At 37.1% G+C, this 22,071-nt stretch overlaps 1 protein-coding gene across 15 annotated transcripts in view; it reads right to left on the bottom strand.

Moving 5' to 3' along the window:
* The window catches only part of SOX6 (SRY-box transcription factor 6), a 720,388-nt gene that overhangs the window by 508,936 nt on the left and 189,381 nt on the right, over window positions 1–22,071 (bottom strand). The gene's annotated exons all lie outside the window — the stretch shown is intronic.

The following is a 22,071-nucleotide window of genomic DNA, read 5'->3' as shown; positions in this document are numbered from 1 at the left end:
TTCAAGATATTGCTGAGTTATTGAAATAGGCATATATGAAAAATATGAAGTATTTTGTCACTTTTTTTGCACTTTTCAGCCATTAAAACAAACCCAGGTACATCAAAACAATCAGCAAATGACAACTAATACTACATATACCCTGTCATGAATTCTGCCCTGGTGGCTCAGATGGTAAAGAATCTGCCTGCAATGCAGGAGACTGGGGTTCAATCCCTGGGTCAGGAAGATCCCCTGGAGAAGGGAATGGCTAACCACTCCAGTATTCTTGCCTGGAGAATTCCATGGACAGTGGAGCCTGGTGGACCACAGTCCGTGGAGTAACAAAGAGCCGGACAATACTGAGCGACAAACACTTTCGCTTGGGGCTTCCTAGGTGGCACCAGTGGTAAAGAACACACCTACCAGTGCAGGAGACACAAGAGACTCGGGTTCGATTCCTGGGTTGGGAAGGTCTCCTGGAGAAGGGTATGGCAACCCACTGCAGTATTCTTGCCTGGAGAATCCCATGGACAGAGGAGCCTGGTGGGCTACAGTCCATAACGTTGCAGAGAGACATGACTAAAGTGACATAGCATGCATGCACACACCCTGGCATAGGGTTTAACTATCTAAGGAAAAGGCACCTAGGAGGAAAGGTTCCAGCAACTAGTCAAATCATGCTACTAGGGAAGGCTACATCTACCCAGAAAAGGCTCTTTTTTTTCTAACTTGCTCATTGATAGCATGTATCATTTTCTGCTGCTACATAATCCAAGCCATTATCATCTCTCATCTGAACAACTTTGTACTAGTCTCCTAGCTAGTATCTCTGCTTCTTGTTTTTCTAGCCTTTTCTTCTCATAGTAGAGTGATTCTTTTAAAATTGGAAATCTTGCTTCTCTCTTAAAACCTCTAATGGCTTCCCATTTAACTTAGATAAAAGAGTCTTCACCATGGTCTAGAGGACACTACTTGATTTGGCTACCAATAGTCTATCTAACACTACCTCCTACTTCCCTTATTTACTCACTCACTTGGATCTAATCACACTAATGGTAGCAACTTTCCTTTGAATAGTCAAGTACCTCCACTTAAAGGTCTTTTTGCACATTTTATCCTCTGCCTGAAAGTTCTTCCCCCAATAATTTGCATGGCTTCCTCCCTCACCTTATTTAGGTTTCTGATTAAATGTTTCCACATCAGAGAAGTCTTCTTTGACAATTCTATATAAAATAGCACTCCACCACTCTCAATAAATATTTATTGAGTAAATGAATAAATGAAAGCAAACAACTAGAAGTAAGAAGCTTGCAAGCAGTTATTTTTGTCTTTTTGTCTCACTCATGTATCCCAGTGTCTAGGGAGGTGTTTTACATGTAGCAAACACTGACTAGACATCTGATGAACAAATGAATGACTACTACAGTGTTCCATAAAGAAAAAGGAGTTAACACATTTATAAAGTTTCAAGTCTGGGTGACTGAATGCTGCTATCAATGTCAAAATTACAAAAGCCTGAAGGAAAGACATAGGAGAAGGAGATGGTAAAATTGGTGAATTTAAAGCAGCAATGGGAGGTCCAAGTAAAGACACAGAGTTAAACAGAACTAAGCTCAGAACAAAGCCAGCAAAGGTGAGATTCATCTATCTGTAAGACTGAAAGGCCTTAGAAAAGATGAGACTTCCAAGAGGGAGTAGAGAGTGAAAACAACAAAAACAGACTATCTCTGGAAGTGCAAATATTTGGTTTATGAGAGGAAAAAGTAGATTCTTCCCCCCAAATTAAAAATAATACATTTATTTATTAAAAGGTTGTTAAATATCTACTACACATTAAGTGCTCTGCTAAGCCATTTTTAGTATAAAGTGCTACAGAAAGTAAAAAGAAGGAGACTTGAGAAAAAGGATATGCAACTGAGCAATCTCTAGTAATCTGGAAGGCAGTGGATTCCAAAGAGTTAGCCAGAATCAAACAGAAGCCAGATTCCAATGAACTCAGTAAGGAGCTAAGAGTCAGCAAATAAAAGCAGTTCTTTCAAGAGATTTGACTAAAAGAGAAAAGGAAATAAGAATATTTCAAGGGTTATCAAAGTTGAGGAACACTACTTTAAGAAGAGATCTGAATTATTTGTGCACGAAGGCTGGAATATCTTTATTTGCATATTTTCTAGCTTATAAAGTGTTTTCACATACATTATTGTAACAGACTCACTACAAACTTGCAAGGTTAGCAGGACAAATGGTACTTTAATATAAGAAATTGAAGTTAAATAACTTGCTCAAGTTTCTAAAGCCAGAAACTGACAAAATAGGTTTTAGAACCTAAGTCACCAACTCCATGAAAAAGAACAGATAGGGAGAGAAAGAATGGGGGAGTTAACAAAGCAATGTTCTGGCAGAGGTAGAAAAGAATGGAGAGGGAGATGTTACCCTATGAAAAGAGATGGAACATTTCTTCCTCTGCAACAGAAGGAAAAGATAAACAGCTTGAAAAGGTAAAAGAACCTGAGCCAGTGTGAGGTGAAGAAACAGAAAGATTAAGGTATAAATTCCTAGGAGTGACATATACAAAGTTTTGAAAAATAACTATAGATGCTAAGTCGCTTCAGTCGTGTCCGACTCCGTGCAACCCCATGGACGGCAGCCCACCAGGCTCCTCCATCCCTGGGATTCTCCAGGCAAGAGCAGTGGAGTGGGTTGCCATTTCCTTCTCCAATGCATCAAAGGGAAAAGTGAAAGGGAAGTCGCTCAGTCGTGTCCGACTCTTCGCCACCCCATGGACTGCAGCCTACCAGGCTCCTCCGTTCATGGGATTTTCCAGGCAAGAGTACTGGAGCGGGGTGCCATGCCTTCTCCAAACTATGGATAGACAAGTGTAAAAGTTACACACTTGAACTACCAACTCAGAATTAAGACAACAGATGCTCTGTGTGTCCCAAAGGTAATTTTGCATTAGGGACAAATTATCTGAGCACCTGACAAGAAAAATGTTTGGGAGAGGGGGACTGGTGAGTGAAAGAATTAAAGGAGACCAAAGAGAGAAACTGGAGTAGGCAATGGCACCCCACTCCAGTACTCTTGCCTGGAAAATCCCATGGACGGAGGAGCCTGGTAGGCTGCAGTCCATGGGGTCTCGAAGAGACCGATTGACTTCACTTTCACTTTTCACTTTCCTGCATTGGAGAAAGAAATGGCAACCCACTCCAGTGTTCTTGCCTGGAGAATCCCAGGGATGGGGGAGCCTGGTAGGAGGCCGTCTATGGGGTCGCACAGAGTCGGACACGACTGAAGCAACAGAGCAGCAAAGAAATTATGTAGGGCATATTGACTATACTGTTTCCCAGGAAATAGACTGGCTAAGTTGAGGCAATATGCAAATCTAGAAAAGTTCCAGGCTCATGTTGTAGTGAAAGCTATTGTGGAAGTTAACCACCCACTTTTACAGTCAGAAACTTCTTTTTCACCTCTCTTACCTATTTGTTTATAGCAAATTTATTTTTAACCACTTGATCTATTCCTTCTATTTCTGCTTCCATAATGCTTTTTTTTTATTATTATTATTATTATCCATCCCTCAATTCCCCCCTGAATTGCACTGGCCAAAGGCTTAAGTCTCTTATCAAAACTTTCTCTAAGAAACAATGTGACAGCTCTAACTTGCATCTGAGTATACAGGATGTGGTTAGTGGCAGATGCATGTTGATGTATGGCAAAACCAATACAATATTGTAAAGTAAAAAAAAAAAAAAAAAGATAATGTTCAATATAAAAAAAAAAGAACATGGACTTTGGAATTAGATATACTTTTACTTTAATTCATTCTCTCATTCATTCATTCAGCAAGTATTTACTGAATACCTACCAAGTGTCATGACTTCCCAGGTGGCCCAGTGGTAAAGAATCCATCTGCCTATGCAGGAGACATGAGAGACACGGGTTCAATCCCTAGGTCAGGGAGATTCCCCCGGAGAAGGAAGTGGCAACCCACTCCAGTACTCTTGCCAGGAAAATTCCATGTACAGAGGACCCTGGCAGACTACAGCTCATGAGGTTGCAAAGAGTTGAACTCGACTGAACACACTCACACATACCAAGCGACAGGCACTGTTCTAGTTGCTGAGAATACAGCTTCAAACAAAATAAAGTTTCTAATCTCACTGAACCTATATTCTGATGATAGCAGTAGTGGGAATAGGGAGAGTGGCTGTAACAAACAATTTCTTAGAATTCTGACCATGGGCAAGTCACTGCACTTCTCTGATCTCCAATTTCCTCAACTGTAAAACGGAAACAATAAAAACTAATTAAGACTATTCTGAAAAATAAAATAATTTGCATATAAATGTTAGCTCTCTGAGCTCTAGCCTCAGAGGCAATCTTCTTGTTTCTGGAACACAACATTCACCCTCCAACCACCTGACCTTTGCATATGCTCTTTCCCTTGACTAAAATATTTACTTCATCCCCTCCAAATCCAGCCCTTTTATTTCTTTTTATTGAAATACAGTTGATTTACAATGTTGTATTAGTTTCAGTTATATAGCAAAGTGATTCAGTTATGCATATATAAAAATATATATGTTCTTTTTTAATATTCTCTTCTATTAGAGGTTATTAGAAGATACTGAGTATAGTTCCCTGTGCTACACGATAGGCCTTTGGTTGATTATCTGTTTTATATGTTCAGTTCAGTTCAGTTCAGTTCAGTCACTCAGTCGTGTCCGACTCTTTGCGACCCCATGAATCGCAGCACGCCAGGCCTCCCTGTCCATCACCAACTCCCAGAGTTCACTCAAACTCATGTCCATGGAGTCCGTGATGCCATCCAGCCATCTCATCTTCTGTCATCCCCTTCTCCTCCTGCCCCCAATCCCTTCCAGCATCAGAGTCTTTTCCAATGAGTCAACTCTTCGCATCAGGTAGCCAAAGTACTGGAGTTTCAGCTTTAGCATCATTCCTTCCAAAGAACACCCAGGGCTGATCTCCTTTAGGATGGACTGGTTGCATCTCCTTGCAGTCCAAGGGACTCTCAAGAGTCTTCTCCAGCACCACAGTTCAAAAGCATCAATTCTTCAGCACTCAGCTCTCTTCACAGTCCAACTCTCACATCCATACGTGACCACTGGAAAAACCATAGCCTTGACTAAATGAACCTTTGTTGGCAAGGTAATATCTCTGCTTTTCAATATGCTATCTAGTTGGTCATAGCTTTCCTTCCAAGGACTAAGCGTCTTTTAATTTCATGGCTGCAATCACCATCTGCAGTGATTTTGGAGCCCCAAAAAACAAAGTCTGACACTGTTTCCACTGTTTCCGCATCTATTTCCCATGAAGTGATGGGACCAGATGCCATGATCTTCATTTTCTGAATGTTGAGCTTGAAGTAGTACTTGGATGCAATCTCAAAAACGACAGAATGATCTCTGTTCATTTCCAAGGCAAACCATTCAATATCACAGTAATCCAAGTCTATGCCCCAACCAGTAACCCTGAAGAAGCTGAAGTTAAACGGTTCTATGAAGACCTACAAGACCTTTTAGAACTAACACCCAAAAAAGATGTCCTTTTCATTATAGGGGACTAGAATGCAAAAGTAGGAAGTCAAGAAACACCTGGAGTAACAGGCAAACTTGGCCTTGGAGTATAGAATGAAGCTGCGATTCATGGGGTTGCAAAGAGTCGGACATGACTGAGTGACTGATCTGATCTGATCTGATGTATTAATCCCAAACTCCTAATTTATTCTTATCCCTATCTTCCCCTTTGGTAACTATAAGTTTGTTGTCTATGTCTGTGAGCCTATTTCTATTTTGTAAACAAGTTCATTTGTATCATTATTTTAGATTCCACATATAAGTGGTATCATATAGTATTTGTCTTTCTCTGTCTGGCTTACTTTCCTTGTATGATAATTTCTAGGTTCATCCAAGTTGCTGAAAATAGCATTATTTCTTTTTTTTAAATGGCTGAGTAAAAAATATTTCAGCCTTATTCCATATATATACATATATGTGTATATATATATATATATATATATATATATCTCATATCTTTATCCATTCATCTGTGAGGAGAACAAGATAACCACTTTGCTATAGAAACACCTTTTATCCATTGATCTGTCAGTGGACACTTAGGTTGCTTCCATGTCTTGACTACTGTAAACAGTGCTGCAGTGAAACTGCATGTATCCTTTTAAATTATATCATGTCCAGGAGTGAAACTGTAGGGTCATATGGTAGCTTTATTTTTAGTTTTATAAGGTACCACCATATGGCAACCCACTCCAATATTCTTGTCTGGAAAATCCCATGGACATGGACATGGACAGAGGAGCCTGGCAGGCTACAATCCATGGGGTCACAAAGAATTGAACGGGACTGAGTGAATGAACACTTACATACACATAGAATTTATTATCGTCTGATGTATTGTATTTTATTTGCTTACTTTTATTTTTTAGTATATTCCCCACCAATAACACTGGAGTATAAACTTAATAAGAGCAGGGATTTTGTTTTATTCACTGTTATATCTCTATTTTCTCCAACAGTAACTAGCACATTGTGGATATTATATCTAAGATGATTATTGCCATAAAACAAACCAGATGAATTTCTGAAATAAGCAATTTATATAGCTGGAAATTTTTTTAAATAAAAGTTCAAGTTATCTCATAATAACTAGACAAAATCCCAATGTTCTTTAGGAACTTTATTCTAGTATATGTGCTGCTGAAGTGAGCATGGGAGTTTTGTTGTAACCTATAGTTAAGAAAATAAGATAAAAGGTTTAAAAAAGTATAAATATTCAAACTTATAAATTAGATGAAGAAAAAATGAAAACTGAAGTGGAACAAGAGATTATAAAAGAAAGAAAGCACATTTTTCACTATGAAACATTAATGTTAATTATTATTGGTGACTTAAAATTATTTAAATTCCTAGTGTTTTACTTGACCAACTAGGGATCAGATTTCATGTAAAGTATTCATCATAGACAGCTCCCAATTTCTTACAGTCTACTGAATTATATAAAGGATTATCATCTTTTTATTATTAAAAATACTAATGGTTCTACCCAGTTAGACATTATCAAACATTTCCTACATTCTAGTTACCGTTAAGTTCTCTATAAGAAATATGATGTGAGATCATAAGACATGGAGGCAAAATAAAACCATATTATATTTAGAAACAAGGAAATAGTGCTACTGAGGGATTTTCCCCAAAAGTTCCCTTAGCAAAATTATTACAAAATCTTATTAATAACACTTGCTCTGTATTCAACTGGCACTCATTTCTTGAGTTGACATGAGTTTCATGTCATCTCTTTCACTTTCCATCCCTTCACTCTGAAGAGGTAACAAATAGTTAACCTCAGTTGATTGGTAAAGATGAATAACAATATTTAATTAGCACCACACCATTTATGATAAATATTCAGGCCCCACCCAGTGACTTAGGAACAATGAAAAGACAACTGCAGTATTTTTAAAGTTTTTTAAGAGTTCAGAACTCCAGTTATTAACTCAAAACCATATGGCAAGTTAATTATATGGAAAGTATATGGAATTTATATGGAATTTTCTCTAAGTTAAAGGATTCAAAGTAACTTATAAATCAAACTGAATAATATTACAAATTAGCTGTTTACATGCTGTTACTCTGAAGAGACTTTCAATTTAAAACAAATAGAAAAGTTCAGTTTTTAATATCAGAGCTATTTTAGATGTACTTGGTGATACAATCAGAAATCCAGTTTTACACTGGGAATGGCAAACCACTTCAGTATTCTTGCCTTGAGAACCCCATGAACAGTATGAAAAGGCAAAATGATAGGATACTGAAAGAGGAACTCCCCAGGTCAGTAGGTGCCCAATATGCTACTGGAGATCAGTGGAGAAATAACTCCAGAAAGAATGAACAGATGGAGCCAAAGCAAAAACAATACCCAGTTGTGGATGTGACTGGTGATAGAAGCAAGGTCCGATGCTGTAAAGAGCAATATTGCATAGGAACCTGGAATGTTAGGTCCATGAATCAAGGCAAATTGGAAGTAGTCAAACAAGAGATGGCAAGAGTGAACATCGACATTCTAGGAATCGGCGAACTAAGATGGACTGAAATGGGCAAATTTAACTCAGATGACCATTGTATCTACTACTGTGGGAAGGAATCCCTTAGAAGAAATGGAGTAGCCATCGTGGTCAACAAAAGAGTCCAAAATGCAGTACTTGGATGCAATCTCAAAAACGACAGAATAATCTCTGTTTGTTTCCAAGACAAACGATTCAATATCACGGTAATCCAAGTCTATGCCCCAACCGGTAATGCTGAAGAAGCTGAAGCTGAACAGTTCTATGAAGACCTACAAGACCTTTTAGAACTAACACCCAAAAAAGATGTCCTTTTCATTATAGGAGACTGGAATGCAAAAGTAGAAAGTCAAGAAACACCTGGAGTAACATGCAAATTTGGCCTTGGAATACAGAATGAAGCAGGGCAAAGGCTGATAGAGTTTTGCCAAGAGAACACACTGGTCATAGCAAACACCCTCCTCTAACAACACAAAAGAAGACTCTACACATGGATATCATCAGATGGTCAACACCGAAATCAGACTGATTGTACTCTTTGCAGCCAAAGATGGAGAAGCTCTTTACACCAACAAAAACAAGACCAGGAGCTGACTGTGGCTCAGATCATGAGCTCTTTATTGCCAAATTCAGACTTAAATTGAAGAAAGTAGGGAAAACCACTAGACCATTGAGGTATAACCTAAATCAAATCCCTTATGATTATATAGTAGAAGTGAGAAATAGATTTAAGGGACTAGATCTGATAGATAGAGTGCCTATGAACTATGGACTGAGGTTCCTGACATTCTACAAGAGACAGGGATCAAGACCATCCCCATGGAAAAGAAATCCAAAAAAACAAAATGGCTGTCTGGGGAGGCCTTACAAATAGCTGTGAAAAGAAGAGAAGTGAAAAGCAAAGGAGAAAAGGAAAGATATAAGCATCTGAATGCAGAGTTCCAAAGAATAGCAAGAAGAGATAAGAAAACCTTTTTCAGTGATCAATGCAAAGAAATAGAGGAAAACAACAGAATGGGGAAGACTAGAGATCTCTTCAAGAAAATTAGAGATACCAAGGGAACATTTCATGCAAAGATGGGCTCCATAAAGGACAGAAATGGTATGGACCTAACAGAAGCAGAAGATATTAAGAAGAGGTAGCAAGAACACACAGAAGAACTGTACAAAAAAGATCTTCATGACCAAGATAATCATGATGGTATGATCACTCACCTAGAGTCAGACATCCTGGAATGTGAAGTCAAGTGGGCCTTAGAAAGCATCACTATGAACAAAGGTAGTGGAGGTGATAGAATTCCAGTGGAGCTATTCCAAATCCTGAAAGATGATGCTGTGAGAGTGCTGCACTCAATATGCCAGCAAATTTGGAAAACTCAGCAGTGGCCACAGGACTGGAAAAGGTCAGTTTTCATTCCAATCCCAAAGAAAGGCAATGCCAAAGAATGCTCAAACTACCACACAATTGCACTCATCTCACACGCTAGTAAAGTAATGCTCACAATTCTTCAAGCTAGGCTTCAGCAATACATGAACCGTGAACTTCCAGATGTTCAAGCTGGTTTTAGAAAAGGCAGAGGAACCAGAGATCAAATTGCCAACATCTGCTAGATCATTGAAAAAGCAAGAGAGTTCCAAAAAACATCTATTTCTGCTTTATTGATTATGCCAAAGCATTTGACTGTGTGGATCACAATAAACTGTGGAAAATTCTGAAGGAGATGGGAGTACCAGACCACCTGACCTGCCTCTTGAGAAACCAATATGCAGGTTAGGAAGCAACAGTTAGAACTGGACGTGGAACAACAGACGGGTTCTAAATAGGAAAAGGAGTACATCAAGGCTGTATATTGTCACCCTGCTTATTTAACTTATATGCAGAGTACATCATGAGAAACGCTGAGCTGGAAGAAGCACAAGCTGGAATCAAGATTGCTGGGAGAAATATCAATAACCTCAGATATGCAGATGACACCACCTTTATGGCAGAAAATGAAGAGGAACTAAAAAGCCTCTTGATGAGAGTGAAAGAGGAGAGTGAAAAAGTTGGCTTAAAGCCCAACATTCAGAAAATGAAGATCATGGCAACTGGTCCCATCACTTCATGGGAAATAGATGGGGAAACAGTGGAAACAGTGTCAGACTTTATTTTTCTGGGCTCCAAAATCACTGCAGATGGTGATTGCAGCCATGAAATTAAAAGACACTTACTCCTTGGAAGGAAAGTTATGACCAACCTAGATAGCATATTTAAAAGCAGAGACATTACTTTGCCAACAAAGGTCCGTCTAGTCGAGGCTATGGTTTTTCCTGTGGTCATGTATGGATGTGAGAGTTGGACTGTGAAGAAACCTGAAAGCTGAAAAATTGATGCTTTTGAACTGTGGTGCTGGAGAAGACTCTTGGGAGTCCCTTGGACTGCAAGGCGATCCAACCAGTCCATTCTAAAGGAGATCAGCCTTGGGTGTTCTTTGGAAGGAATGATGCTAAAGCTGAAACTCCAGTACTTTGGCCACCTGATGTGAAGAGTTGACCCATTGGAAAAGACTCTGATGCTGGGAGGGATTGGGGGCAGGAGGCAAAGGGGACGACAGAGGATGAGATGGCTGGATGGCATCACCGACTCGATGGACGTGAGTTTGAGTGAACTGTGGGAGTTGGTGACGGACAGGGAGGTCTGGCATGCTGTGATTCATGGAGTCGCGAAGAGTCAGACACGAAACGACTGAACTGAACTGAAATTTTTTTTTTTTTTAAATCTCAGCTTTTAATCAAGTTATTTTTCTAGGGCAGAGGTTCTCAATATAGGCAGTGATTAGAATATTATCTAGTATTTGTTAAATGAAAATCCCTGGGCTTGAGATTCCAATTCTACAGTTGTGGGGGGGGGGAGGGAGGGGATCAAGAATTTGCACTGTTAATCCAGTTATTTATCCAGTTAGTTAATTCAGTTATTGGTGCTCAGGTCACATGCGGAGAAATACTCATCAAGGAAAAAAAAGTCTTGATAGTAGTTATTTTCTACCAATCCTTAACAAACTACTCTTGTCTCATGAATTCTAGACCCCAGTACATTTCATATTACATCCATAATTCAAATATTAAATACCTGAAATAATTTGAATATTAAAACCATTTATTCAACAGTAAAATGTGAGGGCCTGCCATATGGCCAGCTATCCTCTAATATTATAAGGTTTTTAAGATTACATGATTTCAGCTTCAGGATTCAAAATTGACATGTCAAGCCCTTTAAAAATAATTATTCCCTCTCTATTGAACCAGGTTGATCTGTCAAAGCTAGACAAATCAAAATTTTCAGACTAACAGTACGCATTTCATTTGAAATGAGAGGTGATATTTTTGCCCTGAAAATGTTAACAATAGCAAATAGTTTTTTCATTAACAAAAGAAATCCACTCGTTGTTGTTCCATTCTGTTTGCCCTTCAATATTCAAGACATTTTTTTAAAAGTGTGAACACTGATTATATCAACTGTTACAATATTGAACAATAAATATAACTGTGAATATATAATATGTAAGATATCATGAAAGAAGGTTTTGATACAGGGATGAACTCGAGAACTTATGGTATATTAAAAGACTTTATTAGGTCAGCCTGCCTTGGAACACGACTTACAAAAATGAAATGAACTTTCAACTATCAATCAATGGATCCTCCACTTGCCACTTCTAGTTAAATTTTGGGCCATTGCTATATTAGTTCTATAAATAACATCTATCCAGTTTACTTTATTCTTGTCTTTTTAATTTTTGGTTTCTTTTTTTTTATTTTTATTTTTTTTTACTTTACAATATTGTATTGGTTTTGCCATACATCAGCATGCATCTTGCTATGTGCTATTTAACCCATCTCCTAACCTCAGAAGATTTAAGAAAACTCATTTTGCTTAACAAAGTTAATAAATTTATGCTGCCTATTCCCTATTTGGAGTGAACATCAAATAATTGAGCAATATGATCAGGATGGAAAATGTTGAACTTGTGTAACAGTAATGGAATATTTTGAAAAGGATAAAGTTTATAAGCTATTAAATATCCTCACCATAAAAGTGCCTTGAATAGATGCTGTGGCTAATGTTCACTGTGAACTAAAATTTAATAAGTCCCAATCACCTACAGAATAGTTCAAACTCCTTAATATGACACAAAATCAAGATTTTCACCATATATGTCCTTCCAGTCTCAGGACCTACCACTTCCCCCTCAAAATTTAATAACTTATTTGATGACTTCCATTGCCAGGCACTATTGCCAGGCAATTCGTGTGGTAACATTATAAACAAATACTATTATTTATATTTTAAAGTGGCAAACTGAGGCTTAGCATTTTACCCATGTTGATAAAAGTCACATATGATGTAGCCAACATCAAATTCTGTTCTGTTTGACTCCAAATACAATGCATGCTATTAGCCACTGGATTTTAGTACACCCTCTTCATATTCCCTCATTGCAGCCATAATAAACTAGATAATAAGTCTTCACATATGTCATGACCTTCCTACTTCTGGGAATGTCCTTTTTAAATCTTAACCCCCTAGATTGATTTAACATTCAAAAATAATTATTAAAATGTTCAGTTTTTGTCTAGCATTGTTCTAGACACGAGACAGAATAATGAGCAAGACAAAGATTCAGCCATTATGGCACTTACTTTCTCTGAACTCCTACTTTTCTATCAATACCTAACCATAAGTCATTTTTTTGATAAAAAATTTCTTTTACATTTCTTTTTTTAAAATTAATTTCTTCTACTGCTTGCTCATAGCACTTAATATGAAATTTTATCATTGTTTATTACATTGTACTATAATTATTTATGTAACTATCTCATCTCCCATTCTAACCTATGAAGCTTTTTGACATAAAGAACTCTTTCCTATTTAGATATGTATTCCTAGCCTTTAGCAGAAAACTTGCTTCAAAAGCAGGTATTCAAGAAGTGTTTTGTGAGTGAGTGGACTAATAGAACACTACATCAAATATTTGCCTGAGGTGCCAGACTATATCTATATATAGTCTATATAAATTAAACATTAAAAATACTTGAAAGAGAAGTACTGTAGTTTAATGTACAAAAATTAGTCACAGGAAAAGTGGTAGTCACAAATATTTAAAGTTATATTTACACCTTACCTGGGTGCTTTTTAGTGTTCAGGTTACATTAGAAATTGTATTAAACATTAGACCATAACAGTCTAACTTACATTTTTAACCACCTGTCATAAGTGTATAACTACTATACAGCTTCACCTTCCAATATGTAAGATAAATAATATATTTATCATAGTTGAAACAAAGTTATTAATTAAGAATTCATCTGCACAGCTAATGAAATTACAAATATTCTTCAGTGTTCTATTGTGATAGGAAAAAAAAAAACTGATGAAAAATAAAGACATATGGACTTGGGGCTTCCCTGGTGGCTCAGACAGTGAAGAGTCTGCTTGCAATGCCAGAGACCCAGGTTCAATCCCTGGGTTGAGAAGATCCCCAGAGAAGGCAATGGCACCCCACTCCAGTATTCTTGCCTGGAAAATCCCATGGACGGAGGAGCCTGGGGGGCTACAGTCCATGGGGTCACAAAGAGTCAGGCACAACTGAACAACTCACACTTTTTCAAAGACATGAATACCAATAATCGTGCAGTAGTACAAATAATTTGCACAAATATTTATTTCTGTTAAAATCACATGATTTTAAATGCAGTCAAATTTAATTTCTTCTGAAGAGGGTTATGGTTTTAAAAACTGAGAAGTTAAACTTAGAAAAAACACTTTACCACTTTAATTGCTTGCTTTTATAGAGTTTGCAAATTTCAAATTATCTTTAAATTGTCTTCCTGTAATAATATATACATAAAACACCAACTTGTATGCTAACAGTCAAAGCATTAAACCTGTATGCAAGTTTTTGTTTAAAAATATGAACTACATAATAATACAGTCTATTAGTTGTAGAAGCACAGAATTTTAGAGCTAGAAGAAACCAAACAGGAAATCTTTTTCAACACCTTCATTTTAAAGATGAAGAAATTTGGTGTTGAAAAGGTGAGATAATCAGCATTTTTGTTAGCCTTTTACTTGTCAGTGAGTCCATCCCACCCCTCATCAGAAAAAAATCTTCTAAAACATTTGTTATTGTTCTCTTCCCTCCCACCTCAATAAAATAATTCAGTCATCACACTAGTTCAAGATCTATTAATTTTCAGCTTCTGTTATTACTGAACAAGCCAAAGGGACACAATAAGAAAGATATTATAAAATATTTAAAATAACTAGAAAAACAATAGTTAATAACCAACCTCTGGATCATTAAAATAACCACTGTTATCATATTAGATATAAATTCAAATACACTATTTTTGTCTTTCTATTTTGATTTTACCATTCTCTAGTTTTAAGGCTTCAATCAGCCAATCAAAATTATATTGTACACTTAATACATGCAAGCACTTCCCTAGACATTACAGGTGACCAAAGATATAAGAAATAATCCCAGTCCTTAAGTCATTTTCAGTAAATGACCCCAAATCATCTCTCTAAGTCTTTCATAACTTTATGGTATAAAACGTGTGTGTGCATTTGCTCAGGCATGTCCAACTCTTTGTGGTCCCAAGGACTATAGTCTGCCTTGCTTCTTTGTCCATGAAATTTGCTTTTTTAAATTTTATTTATTTTTAATTGGAGGATAATTACTTTACAATATTGTGTTGGTTTCTGCCATACATCAACATGAATCAGCCATAGGTATCCATAGGTCCCCTCCCTCGTGAACCTCCTCCCACCCCATCCCACCCATCTAGGTTGTCACAGAGCATTGGATTTGAGCTCCGTATGTTAGACAGCAAATTCCTACTGGCTATCTAATTTTACATATGGTAATGTATATATTTCAATGCTACTCTCTGAATTCATCCCACTCTCTCCTTTCACCATTGTGTCCACAGTCTGTTCTTTATGTCTGTGTCTCCTTTGCTGCCATGTAAGTAGGTTTATCAGTACCATCTTTCTAAATTCTGTATATATGTGTTCAGTTCAGTTCAGTCACTCAGTTGTGTCTGATTCTTTGTGACCTCATGGACTACAGCATGCCAGGCTTCCCTGTCCATCACCAACTCGCAGAGCTTGCTCAAACTCATGTCCATCGAGTGGGTGACACTATCCAACCATCTCATCCTCTGTCATCCCCTTCTCCTCCTGTCTTCAATCTTTGCCAGCATCAGGGTCTTTTCCAATGAGTCAGTTCTTCGGATCAGATGGCCAAATATTGGAGCTTCAGCTTCAGCATCAGTCTTTCCAATTAATATTCAGGACTGATTTCCTTTAGGATTGACTGGTTTGATCTCCTGACAGTCCAAGTCCATATATATGTGTTAATATACAATCTTTGTTTTTCTATCTGACTTACTTTACTCTGTATAATAGGCTCTAGGTTCATCCACTTCATTAGAACTGACTCAAACATGTTCTTTTTCATAGCTGAGTAATAGTCCATTGTATATATGCATTACAACTTCTTTATCCATTCATCTGTTGATGGACATCTAGGTTGCTTCCATGTCCTAGCTGTTGTAAACAGTGCTGTGATGAACCTTGGGGTACATGTGTCTTTTTCAATCACGGTTTCCTCAGGGTATATGCCCAGTAGTGGGATTGCTAGGTCACATGGTGGTTTTATTCCTAGTTTTTAAGAAATCATCATACTGTTCTCCACAGTGGCTATATCAATTTACATTCTCACCAACAGTGCAAGAGAGTTCTCTTATCTCCATAGCCTCTCCAGTATTTATTGTTTATATATTTTTTTGATGATGGCCATTCTGATTAGTATAAAATGTTATTTCATTATAGTTTTGATTTCTATTTCTCTAATAAGCGATAGTGAACATCTTTTCATGTGTTTATTAGCCATCTGTATGTCTTTTTTGGAGAAATGTCTGTTTAGGTCTTCTGCCCACTTTTTGATTGGGTTGTTTGCTTTTCTGGTATTGAGCTTCAGGAGTTGTTTGTATATTTTAGAGATTAATACTTTGTCAGTTGTTTCATTTGCTACTATTTTCTCCCATGCTGAGGGTTGTCTTTTCACCTTGTTTGTAGTTTCCTTCACTGTGTAAAAGTTTTTAAGTTTAATTACATCCCATTTGCTTATTTTTGTTTTTATTTCCATTACTCTAGGAGGTGGGTCAGAGAGAATCTTACTGTGGTTTATGTCAAAGAGTGATCTGCCTATGTTTTCCTCTAAGAGTTTTATAGTTTCTGGTCTTATATTTAGGTCTTTAATCCATTTTGAGTTTATTTTTGTGTATGGTGTCAGGAAGTACTCTAATTTAATTCTCTTACAAATATTTGTCCAGTTTCCCCAGCACCACTTACTGAAGAGATTGTCTTTTCTCCATTGTATAGTCTTGCCTCCTTTGTCAAAGATGTCTATAGGTTTGTAGATTTATCTCCGGGCTTTCTACCTTGTTCATTGGTCTGTATTTCTATTTTCGTACCAGTACCACATTGTCATGATGATTCTAACTTTGTAGTATAGTCTGAAGTCAGGAAGGTTGATTCCTCCAACTCCATTCTTCTTTCTCAAGATTGCTTTGGATATTTGGTGTCTTTGTGTTTTCATACAAATTGAAAAATTATTTGTTCTAGTTCTGTGAAAAATACCTTTGGTAGTTTGACAGGGATTGCATTGAATTTATAGATTGCTTTGGGTAGTATAGCCATTTTCACAATATTGATTCTTCCAATCAAAGGACATGACATATCTCTCCATATGTTTGTGTCATCTTTGATTTCTTTTATCAATGTTTTATAGGTTTCTGCACGTAAGTCTTTTGCCTCTTTAGATAGATTTATTCCTAGGTACTTTATTCTTTTTTTGCATGGTGAATGGGATTGTTTCTTTAATTTCTCTTTCTGATTTTTCATTGTTAGTGTATAAGAATGTTAGTGATTTCTACGTATTAATTTTGTATCTTGTGACTTTACTATATTCATTGATTAGCTCTAGTAATCTTCTGGTGGCACCCTTAGGGTTTTCTATGTATAGTATCATGTCATCTGTAAACAGTGCGAGTTTTACTTCATCTTTTCCAACCTGGATTCCTTTTCTTTTTCTCTGGTTGCTGTGGCTAGGACTTCCAAAACTATGTTGAATAATAGTGGTGAGAGTGGGCAGCCTTGTCTTGTTCTGATTTCAGAGGAAATGCTTTCAGTTTTTCACCACTGAGAATATTGTTTGCTGTGGGTTTGTTGGATATGGCCTTTATTATGCTGAGGTATGTTCTTTCTATGCCTACTTTCTGGAGAGTTTTTATCATAAATGGGTGTTGAATTTTGTCAAAAGCTTTCTCTGCATCTGAGATGATCATATGGTTTTTATCTTTCAATTTGTTAATATGGGGTATCACACTGATTGATTTCCATATACTGAAGAATCTTTGCATCTCTGGGTTAAAGCCCACTTGTCATGATATATGATCTTTTTAATGTGTTGTTGGATTCTCTTTGGTAGAATTTTGTTGAGGATTTTTGCATCTATGTTCATCAGTGAATTTGGCCTGTTATTTTCATTTTTTGTGGCATCTTTGTCTGGGTGTATCAGGGTGACGGTGGCCTCATAGAATGAGTTTGGGAATTTCCATGGAATTCTCCAGGCAAGAATACTGGAGTAGGTTGCCATTTCCTACTCCAGGGGATCTTCCCGACCCAAAGATCAAACCCATGCCTCTTGCATCTCTGGTACTGATAGGCAGATTCTTTACCATTAGCACTATCTCTTCTCTTAAAAACAATACCCTTCTCTATTCCTGTATTTCTGCATGTCCATAACTCTCATCATACCTGACTTCCCACATAAATATTTCTTTATCCCTTATAAAAAACTTACCAAGACTTCATAGCCCATATCAAATTCAATCTATCCCTTAAGTTTCCTTTGATCCCATTTTTGACATTTATCATACACTGGCTTCCATTCTAATTCACATACTGACCTTAGTTTCCAATCAGATTATAATCTCCTTGACACAGGGAAAATGTATACTTCTCTGTAAACCCATAAGTACTCCCATCTTTTATACTCCATAGCACACAGATAAAATATTAATATACATATGATATACTGGAGGAAACTCTGAAGGATGACAAAGCTAGAGGTCCTTGGCCCATGCTCCAGCCATCCCAAACTCTGTTGACACCCTTGAAAGGTGTCAGGAATAAGGGATAAAAACCTTAAAACATTTGTAACCCAAAGCACAAACTCTGCTGTATGGAACACTAGTTGGGAAGCTGTGTACTTCCTGACCATACTTATCATGGTTCTAGGCTATCGAAGGTATTCAACAAATACTTTCTGAATTAACATAATAATAGCACATGGAACACATTGCTTGCATGGGGTGATAACATGAGCAAAATAGGTGGCAGGCTTCAACTAAACACAGAATGACAAATGTTAATTTGATATACCAAAGACTCCAAGTTATCAATGCTTCATTTTGCAAAATTAGTGAACAAATCATACTATAGTAGGAGAAACGTGTTTTAAAAGTACCTTAGAGATATATCAAGTTTAAAAGATAAAGTAATCCAGGTGGCTCAGTGGTAAAGAATCTGCATGCCAACACAGGAGGTGCAGATTCCATCCCTGGGTCAGAAGATCTCCTGGAGAAGGAAATGGAACCCACTCCAGTATTCTTGCCTGGGAAATCCTATGGACAGAGGAGCCTGGTGGGCTATAGGCCATGGGGGTCACACAAGAGTCGGACATGACTTAGCAACTAAAAAACAACAATCCATAAATAGCTACTATTGGGTTGAACTGTGGCTCTCCCCAAAAGACAGGAAGTCCTAAACCTCAGTATCCAGAATGCAATTTTAGTTGAACACAGTTACAGATAAAAATTAAATGAAGATGAAGTCCAGTCTGGAGTAGAGTGGGCTCCTAATCAGATATTATTGGTTTCCCTACAAGTAGAGAGCCATGTGAAGACCCAGAGACACGGGGAGAATACCACAGGATGATAAAGGCAGAAACTGGGGCCACCTTTAGCAACTTATGTAGTCTAGGATCTAGGCTAGAACAACCAAGTCTTTTCTCCTCAGTGTCTGGCCAAAAGTAGCCCACTTTGTCCATCAGGTCAGTATAAGGAAAAGCTAAAACAGAAAAATCCTAAGTATGTTCCTTACTGTCCACAATCTAAATCAGACATTAATTTAGATAACTAAATCTAACTAAATAACTAAATTTAACTAGGTTAGATTGATGTAAATTGATTGACGTAAAGAATAAAATTCTTTATAGCAGCTGAATACTCAGCAAAAATATATGGATATTAGTTCTGTTTATCATAATAATTATTTACTACCATTCCAATTTCTCCTACTTAAGTTAAAATTTAAAGAGAACGTAAAGAAGATAGTCCCTTGGACTGCAAGGAGATCCAACCCATCCATTCTAAAGGAGATCAGCCCTGGGTGTTCTTAGGAAGGAATGATGCTAAAGCTGATACTCCAATACTTTGGCCACCTCATGTGAAGAGTTGACTCACTGGAAAAGACTCTGATGCTGGGAGGGATTGGGGTAGGAGGACAAGGGGACGACAGAGAATGAGATGGCTGGATGGCATCACTGACTCGATGGACATGAGTTTGAGTGAACTCTGGGAGTTGGTGATGGACAGGGAGGCCTGGTGTGCTACGATTCATGGGGTAGCAAAGAGTTGGACACAACCGAGCAACTGAACTGAACTGAACTGAATAAAGAGATCCAGAAACAGATAAACAGAGTCTTGATTATAGCCACTCCAAACACAATTCTATTTCTTTTATTTAAGTTTAATTGTATTTCCATCTTGTTTTTTAAGTAGGAGCTCATGCATTCATTTTTCTTGTAACCATAAATGTCCAATATAAGATGGTATTTATCAACTGCTCACTGAAACAAAGGAACTGTATTAAGGCTTACACAAATGATTAGAGAAATGTATATAATAGCTAGTTTTACAATGAAGATTACAGATAAAGGACCAAGTATCAAAAAGCTCTTTTTATTATTCCTCTAAAAAATACTACATAGAACCTCTATGAATAAGTCCAAATGATCGAAAATGAATAAGTCACACACCTTGCATGGCCAATAGTGCCCCCAAAATGGCCTTAATCCTTTATCTCCCCAAATATAGCTACTTCCTTCCAGGCAGAGTTCAGAACTTGAGACTACTATTCCATAAATTTTATTCACAAACTGACTTTTCATGGTCTCATTCATCATAAGTTGAATTTTCACAACTAAAATTTACAGCAGGCAACAGAGTGTATAGTAGTCTTCACAGCAAGATCATCCCAATAACTCCTACTCTGTGCAATTTCAGTTGAAGCTGCTAACCATAGGCTATAATTAACATTCAAGATTTACTATACTTCTCTATAAAGTGTAAACACGCACCAGTATTTCTGAAGTATGTGGATTCTTTTGCATTCATACAGCTGAACTATCCATTGCACACTTTAAGTTCTACACACAGACACTGAGCACTGAAGGAAACAGGAAACATTATGCTAACATGACTATAGTATTGATGAATAAAAAAACATAACCCCAAGGCTAAGCTGCCAAATAAGTAGTGAATTAATTTCTGTAAAGTACTCCAATATTACAAAGGTGTGTTGAAAGGTGTCTGCTCATGTTTCAAATTAAACGCACTGCTGGTCAGCATTAGCACCTCAGCTTTGAACACCAGCCATTTGCCTATAACACTTCAGGGGCTAGGAAAAATGGATTTGCCGTTCACACTGGAATAATTAGAACATGTCAGGAAGAATTAATTTCCTCATTTTTCAAAAGGATACACAGAAATTACCATGTTATTATATGACAGGGTCCCTTGGAGAATTATATTAAATTTAATTTCTAGCGCAGCCCACACAACAAATTAAAGTCATAAATAAGATGGAAAGAAGCGGGACGCAGAGCATATGTTTATGGCAATGAGTGAAGCCAAGGGACCAGAAACAACTATCTTCATTTCATTTTATTTAAATCAGCCAGACACTGTGTATCTGAATGACAGCACTTGTTAATGGTGCTGAGATTATAGGCTCCTTAATTTTAGAAAACAGAAGCAGTCAGTCAATGTCTGAAATAGTACATTTCCTACAATGCAAAAATTAGTATAAATTTACTTCCCTTTCAAGTCCATTTCTTTTTGCCCTGCAGCAAGTTTAACAAAGATAAACTTATTTTTAATAATACTGTTTCTCTATTTGTCTTCCCTTTGGGTAATTTTCTTGGGTCAAAAAAAATGAGAAAAGTAAAACAATTTACCAACATAATGTTTGTCCAAAATACAGCTTCTTGCTCCATACTGTAAATCCATCTGCCAATTCAGAGCTGAGAGACAAATTTCTCTAAAGAAAAAATTTTTTATATTAAATTTTAAATGTCTTTCTTACACTGCCTATCAAATTGGAGTGAAACTTCTAAGGACTTGTTCAAACACCCTAAAAGCTCTAGACTTTTAACTATTAAGCCCAGATATGTATATGAACAGGAAGTGTTATAGAGCCCGCTAATACAGCCACTACGCATGGCCAGAGACTTCTCGGCTACCTCCCCCTCCTGCTTAAGAGTCTCTCTTCTAATATCACCTCTCCTTTTCACCTTCACTAGCCATGGGCAGTCAAGAAAAGATTCTCACTATGCTTATATCTTCCACTTGAAATCAGCCTAAACCCAGGATATAAACACTAATAAAACTTTAATAAATGTATTATAAAATATTAATGATATTATTGATTCCCTATCTTTTTCTTGTACATATGTACACTTTTATTTGTTATTTAAGCTATGGGTAAAATAACCAGACTAGAAGCAAGTACATATGACTCTCTTAATTTTTTCCTGTATACCATAAAAAAGACTCAAGGTGTCCTATAGAAACTTACGTTCTTGGAGAAATCAGCA

The sequence above is a fragment of the Bos indicus genome, chromosome 15, assembly GCF_029378745.1.
Source record: "Bos indicus isolate NIAB-ARS_2022 breed Sahiwal x Tharparkar chromosome 15, NIAB-ARS_B.indTharparkar_mat_pri_1.0, whole genome shotgun sequence".
Taxonomy (NCBI): Eukaryota; Metazoa; Chordata; class Mammalia; order Artiodactyla; family Bovidae; genus Bos; species Bos indicus.
The sequence above is the reverse complement of the archived record's forward strand: the minus strand, read 5'-3'. Positions and strand labels throughout refer to the sequence as shown.